Source organism: Crassostrea angulata, chromosome 2 (genome assembly GCF_025612915.1).
Source record: "Crassostrea angulata isolate pt1a10 chromosome 2, ASM2561291v2, whole genome shotgun sequence".
In the NCBI taxonomy this organism is placed as follows: domain Eukaryota; kingdom Metazoa; phylum Mollusca; class Bivalvia; order Ostreida; family Ostreidae; genus Magallana; species Magallana angulata.
The window spans coordinates 18,116,422-18,124,368 of NC_069112.1; the positions used below are offsets into that span (position 1 = coordinate 18,116,422).

The 7,947-nt window shown below is 33.0% G+C and overlaps 1 long non-coding RNA gene across 1 annotated transcript; it reads right to left on the reverse strand.

Annotated features, from left to right (window-relative positions):
• Positions 1-6,138: 6,138 nt before the first annotated feature.
• LOC128173837 (uncharacterized) lies at positions 6,139-7,644 on the reverse strand. The gene is made up of 2 exons (XR_008242578.1): positions 7,501-7,644; positions 6,139-6,234 (listed from the first exon to the last, which is right to left on the reverse strand). It is a non-coding gene; the product is annotated as an uncharacterized LOC128173837 (long non-coding RNA).
• Between the last annotated feature and the right edge of the window lie 303 nt (positions 7,645-7,947).

A 7,947-nucleotide genomic window follows, 5' to 3' on the forward strand; every position in this document is an offset into this window, starting at 1 on the left:
TTGGCAATGTAGTTTGTTTACAAATATGAGGTATTTTATACAGATTAAGAATATCCATTTTCGGTTTAAAGGGGTGGGGTATTAATTTCTAAAAGGATGTACAACCTGAGACAGATCGTCCTAGTAACAAGGGAAATGATGATTGCTTCGTTATCTGAGTAAATTGACCCTGATTCACAGGAAATATCAGTGGCGTTGGAAGCAAGTTGAAAGTGGGGTTACACTTATCAAAACACTTGACAAGCAAGGGGAGCTTATGCTATACCCCCTTGACAGGCTTGAATGTTGAGTCTAAGCAATAGGTTTTCGGATGCTGGAGGAGGTTAAGGTTTTTTGAGCTGGTTAAAGTTTTTGGAGCAGGTGCCCTCTAATGATTATATCTTGGTTATTTCTTGTCCTTACTTCACCAAACTTGCATGGATGATGCTTCTTATGACACCGATACACCTGACTGGCCTTATTGCTGAATTTGAGCCATAGGTGTCGGATGCTCGAGGAGGTTATTTTTAAGAGCTTGTGAAATTGATTGGAGCAGGTGATCTCTGATGGTTACGCTGTATATCTTAGTTAATACTGGTCCATACTTCATATAACTTGCATGGATGATGCGTCGTATGATACTGATGCAATGCTATATATATATATATATATATATATATATATATATATATATATATATATATATATATATATATATATATATATATATATATATATATATATGTGTGTGTGTGTGTGTGTGTATGTATCATCTATCTATCAAGCAGGTTTAAGTAAGGTAGGAGATTTCTTAAGCATCCTTGATAATGGAGATCAGGCTCTGCATCTTAAGCAACCTCTGCGTTTCATTTATAATATAGTTAAATCAACTATGCAGTTTATCATCTATAAAACATGTGACCTGTTCCAAAAACCTTAACCTCCTCCAGCATCCGAAACCTATGGCTCAGATTCAGCATTCAAGCCTATCAGGTGCATCAGTATCTTAAGACGCACCAACCATACAAGTTTAGTGAAGTAAGGACCAGTAGTAACTAAGATATTATCATCAGAGGGCACCTGCTCCAAAAACTTTAACCAGCTCTTAAAACCTTCACCACCTCCAGCATCCGAAACCTATATCTCAGATTCAGAATTCAAGCCTATCTGGTGCATAAGTATCATAAGACGCACCAACCATACTAGTTTGGTGAAGTAAGGACCGGTAGTAACTAAGATATTATCATCAGAGGGCACCTGCAACAACAACTTTAACCAGCTCTTTAAAACCTTAACCACCTCCAGCATCCGAAACCTATAGCTCGGATTCAGCACTCAAGCCTGTCTGGTGCATCAGTATCTTAAGACACACCATCCATGCAAGTTTGGTGAAGTTAGGACCAGGAGTAACTTAGATATTGCTATCAAAAGGCACCTGCAACAAAAACTTGAACTTGCTCCAAAAACCTTAACCTCCTTCAGCATCTGAAATTTAGGACCCATATTCAGCATCCAAGTCTTTCAAGTTCATAAGGAGGTCCAGATGCATCATCCATGCAAGTTTGTTGACTATAGGGGAAGTAATAGCTTAGATACAGGACCTGTAACAAAAGCTTTTGCTAGGTCCGGACGCCGACGCCGGGATATAGCATAAGCTCCCCTTGACTTCGTCTCGGTGAGCTAAAAATGTTCTCCTTAATATTTTGTTATTCCCTCATAAGGCTTAAGGAGACCTTGCGTATATTTTCATATTTATATTTTTAGGGCTTAAGTAGACCATTCTTTTTTACAACAATTTTCATGATTTGCAAATGCTCTATCATTTGTTATCGCCACGCAACATAGAAATAAGATATAATGCAAGGTCACTGTGCACATGTATATGTAAGCTTTGCTAATATCTCACATAGTTGATGGTGTGGACTTATAATATTCATAGATGGTCATTTAGAGGTCTGTGGAATGACAATAATCTCACATCTGTTGAATTTTCATTACTACTAGCCCTAAAAAATATACTATATTATCCCTTTATTATGTTGCTATTGTCTTGTGCGGCTATGGGAAACCGATCATACATTTTTTAACATATTACTTAATTAGGGTTTAGGTAGACCATTCTTTACTTACCATAACTTTCGTGATTTGCAAGCCCTTTTCACTGTGTGGAGATACCCAAACCTGTATTGATCATGCCCACACCTTTGAAAAAAACTTCAGTCTTATACCGTATATCCGGGGTTTTTTTCGCGTCACAAAATTTGTGAAAATGGGGAAAACATGTAGCATTTTTAATTTGCGTCCCTACTGAGGATTATCTTCTCAATTCAATCCATTCTACATGTGTCCTAATGTATTTTAGAATTTCACATATTAAATAAATGAAAAAAAAACATTTCAAGTTCATGAACAAACTTTACTAATCATCAAAAATAATTTCAAATAGATTTCATTCATAATTTATGGACCAGGGTGTAAACATTTAAACAATCATTTCAAATTTATTAATACAGCAATCATTTGCATTCAAAATTCAATGTACATAACATGTCCATTATTTTGGTGAACTTGCAGTTCAATTATACAGTTTCATTTTTTCTGTGCAACAAAATCATGTATGTAAGGATCTGTAAATTTATGAAATCAAAATATTCATAATCTATTCTCAACCTTTATATTTCAAATTTCATAAATTTCAAGAAAATAAAGTTCTTAATATTGATTTACTTATTCTTCATAATTCATATATAACAATCAAAAAAGGTGATCAAAGATTATGTATTGAATGAACCATTCATTAACAAATGTTAATGAATAACATTTATAATAAGTACACATGTAAGAAATTGACAAAGTTTAAAAGTTACTCTGGGAACAAAAATGACTGATCAAATGCATGGCATAAAAAAATATTAAAGGACGAAAAGGATTATGCAGCTAAAAAAATACTATTTTTTTTTTCAAACATAAAGACATTAGGATGTCGTCTGCAATACATATCCCGTTTAGGGGCCACTTTCTTGCATTATAAGAAACATAGGTAATCACAGATTACAAAGCACGGAGATGAGGCATCACCTTTATAAGCATCACCTTTATGAAGCACCACCTTTATGAGACCACTTTTATCATATTACATGAAAATCATAGTTAATGATCTTTGATATCCATGGATACTGTTTAAACACAATATCATGTTACTATATCATATGTTAAAAAATTGTATAATAATCATATGTTCATTTCATATGGTATTAAAAGATACAATCTTAATCAATACAAAATATAAAATATGACATTGCATCCTATGATACTTAAAATATACATATCATATAATAAAAAAAATACTGTATTAAATAATGATGCAATATGATATTGTTACATATGATAAGACACCATGTCATGTTATACATTATTGCATTTGATCACATAATACGACTTCATAATATATGATACAGTATAGCATCATATGATACAATATCATATCACATAATACATCACAGTTTTGTAACACATAATATTATATTGTATAATTAAGTATGATAATGTATTGTATGATATTATATCATATTTGATACATAATATGATATTGTATCATAAGATACAATATCATTTGATTCAACATTGTATCAAATCATGATGCAATATCATGTGATACAGTAATGTATTATACAATACAATATCACATTATACAATATCGTATCATGTTACAATATTATATATTACAATATCAAATAATACTAGTTCATGTGATACAATAATATATCATATAAACCAATATCATTTTATACAATATCATATCATGTGATAAGATATTATATACCACAATACAACATCATATCATACCATATTATGTATGGCAATATAATATGAAACAATAGCATGTGATAAAATAGAATATAATACAATGTCATTTTATACATTATTGCATCATTATAAAAAATTCTTTACATAACAATATAATGATACAATATCATATCATAATGCACAAAAATAGTGATACAATATCACTTTGTATTAAATACTTTTTATAATATAATATATGATATAATATTGTATAATATAGAACAAAAGTGTATCAAATCATACAATACTATATGCATCATGTTATATCATTTCACAACAAACACATCTATCAATCAGGTTAGAGTGAGGTAGGAGATTTTTAAAAAACATCCTTGATAATAGAGATCAGGATCTGCATCTGAAGCTACCTGTATGATTCGTTATATTATAGTTAAATTAACTATTATGCAAGCTATTATCTATAAAACATGTGACCTGTTCCAATATAACTAAACCTCATCCAGCATCCAAAACCTATGGCTCAGATTCAGCATTCAAGCCAGCCAGATGCATCAGTATCATAAGACGCATCATCAATGTAAGTTTGGTAAAGTTAGGACCAGTAATTATTAAGATATATTTTTTAGCATCCTTGATAATGGAGATCAGGCTCTGCATCTGAAGTTACCTTTGCAATTCATTTATATTATAGTTAAATCAACTATGCAAATTTGAAATAGTACTAAATATATTAATTATGTGACCTGTTCCAAAAAAAATAACCTCATCCAGCATCCGAATCCTATGGCTAAGATTCAGCATTCAAGCCTGTCAGGTGCATCAGTATCATAAGATGCATCACCCATGCAAGTTTGATGAAGTTTGGGCCAGTAGTAGCTAAGATATAATCATCAGAGGGCACCTGCTCCAAAAACTTTAACCAGCTCTAAAAACCTTATCCTCCTCCAGCATCCGAAACATATGGCTCAGATTCAGCATTCAAGTCTGTATGGTGCATCAGTATCATATGACGCATCATCAATGAAAATTTGGATCAGTAGTAACTTAGAAATTGCCATCAAAGGGCACCTGCAACAAATACTTTAACCTGTTCCAAAAACCTTAACCTCCTCCAGCATCTGAAATTCATGGCCCAGATTCAGCATCCAAGTCTTTCAAGTTCATAAGGAGGTCCAGATGCATCATCCATGCAAGTTTAGTGAAGATAGGAAAAGTAATAACTTAGATAGAGGACCTGCAACAAAAACTTTTACCAGGTCCGGACGCCGACGCCGACAATATAGCATAAGCTCCCCCCAACTTCGTCTCGGTGAGCTAAAAATATATTATCATACATGCCCTACGTCTTGTTGTTACATTACAGTTACATTACATGTGTAAAATGATGAGATTCATTGTTTCTTGTTCATTGATTTCATTTCATTTAATTTTTGAAATGTCCTAAGTCTTGTTGTTTTTCTCTCGTTGAAGATTTTAGATCTAATCTTCAATAATTTGGTCCTCTCATCAAGCCCTTCCAATGAATACATTTTATGCTTTTCCAAAAACTCCTGGATTTTTTTTTACCTTGAAAAGATTTTAAAAATGATATGAACAATCAGAATTATTATATTGTCACATATTCATGTAAAAAAGATAATACCTATGTATAGAAACATGGCATACCATACTCTGTCACAAGTTTTTGCTTCCACTACTTCTTGCTTAATATTTTGATTATCATAAATACATTCATGCTCAAACTACATTCATCCACTTTATCAAGATTATCTGTTTTGAAATGTCCCCTCTACCGCTTTAGGCTTCAATACACAACCCAAAATAGAAAGCCTATAGGGATTTTGCATTTCATCCGCCATAATAGCCTGGATGACATCGTTGAAAAATTGTATGAGGTATTCTAAGTGGGTTCCGAATGGTGAAAAGATGTAAACATTTCACATTATAAATCTCCATGAGAAATTTGTTTCCATTCCTGTGAACTTTTACGAGTGAAAAATGATATAATGTGTCAATGAAGATATCTTGGATATTTTCCCTTTTGTCAATTTAAACTGTATTTCTTTCACAAATATGCATACTAATTTTATTAAAAATAATCAAAAAGTGATGGAAGCAATAACTTGGGACAGACTATTAATATTCACTTGCACATGTTTTTCACCATGCTATGTTTGTAAACAATTTAAAAAGGTGTGTTCTTATCACATAAATGTTTTGTACAAAAGTAGAAAGCAAATGACATTGAAATTTTCAAGAAGTTTGAAATATTTTAATAGCAATACACAATTGGTGACAAGCAGAAAAAATAGGAAATTATCACTTAATAATAAAGGTGACCTTAAAACATACTTACTAGGTAGGTTACCAGTATTGTTGTCTTTTCTATCAAAGATGTACCTTGGAGGAAGCATTTGATTGCTTCTGTCTCATCTTCAGACCATTTAACTGGAAAAAAAATTGACATTAAGAGATCAATTTTAAATTTTACCATTTCAAGGTTATGTAAAAGTATTGCACACATATAAGGCATACAACTTGATTTTAGCTATACAGTCACACCTGTTTTAAGCGGCCACTTGTGGAACAATGACAAACTGGCGGCTTAAGACTGGTGACCTCTTATTCCAGGTTTCAAATTAATGAAGAAAAAACAACCCACCGAGTTCATTCATTTTAGCTCTATTGCACAGATTTATTAATAGCATCTGTAATGGCGGCGTACACGGAGAGCTCGGATTGCTGAATAGACAGTTTATATTAATTTTCAATGGCCGTTTTAATTCAATTTATCTATGAAAGGATTAAGAGCAAAACATTTTCTGCTAAATACGCCCAAACAATAATTGTAAATTGATTAAATAGGGTAAACAATAGGCCTTAACGGTCATCTGAGTAGCATATAACCCATACACAAACTTGTCGAGGAGTCTCGTATATGCATTTAATTAATTAGGTTTCATTCTGGAGTAGAAAAATTATAAATTTGTAATGACGGCCATCTCCCTGCCTGAAATCTTTCAAAGAGAACTGTGAAACCTACAATTTTGGCAAAAAACTTAAAAGATCTGGTCTACAAAATCATGAATTCAGTTTCCTTTCAGGTGTGTGGGAGAAAAAAGGATAATTCTTTATCATTATATGCATCAACACCTATACATCCATTTTGGCCCTGCCCTAGAGTCAAAACCCATACTCCAGGGGACATGAAAATTAAAATTTCAGTAGAGGACTTCCTGGTAAACATAATTATAAGTCAGTTTTGTATACAGATGTGTGAGAATAGAGAAGAACATTTTAAATTTTAACATTATATGCATTAACACTACATTGCCATATTGCCTCCCCCCTCATGTCCTGAATCCCTGACCCAGGGGCCATGAATTTCACAATTTAGGTAGAGGAGTTAGTAAACATCATAACCATGTATTCAGTTTTTTGCCCTCATGTGTGGGAGTAGAGAAGAAGATTTTTGAAAATTTGGCTTTTTTTGCATATTTGGCCCCACATTTGACGCCCCGGGGATGGTCGAGCCATGCATTTCACAATTTAGATTCCTCTTACCATAGAGATGCCTCACACCAAAAATGGTAACAATCAGCCCCGTAGTTTTTAAGAAGTTAAAAAAGTAAAATTGTTAACGCACGAGGCACAACGACGGATGAAAACGGATAGCAATATATTGCTAATTCGTCAAATTGTAGATAGACAGACCCTTCAACAAAGATATCTCATTTGAGCTGCTTTTAGTCTTCTTGGCTGCAACTGGGCTTGCAAGAACTTTAGCTCCATCATCGTCTTCTATCTCAAAGGAGCACTCTGTAATAACAATATCATGAATATCTTACTTCGCAAATACTAAGGAGAGGCATGCATAAAACCTAATGAAAATAGAAACCATTATGGGTGGGTTTTAATTATTAAACGATGCAAATCAATGAACCATTATCATCTTAAATAAAGAAAGTTATTGAGAAAAGTTTTAATCATTTCAATAATATCACTTCTATTACCCCCCCCCCCCCCACCACCACACACACACACACACACATTCACACATATAAAAAAAATGATCACCTTGTGGCGTAACATCCAATTCATTTGCACTTCCATTCTTGTAGGGTTTGGACATCAAATCTTCTTCAGTCACATGTGATTCAG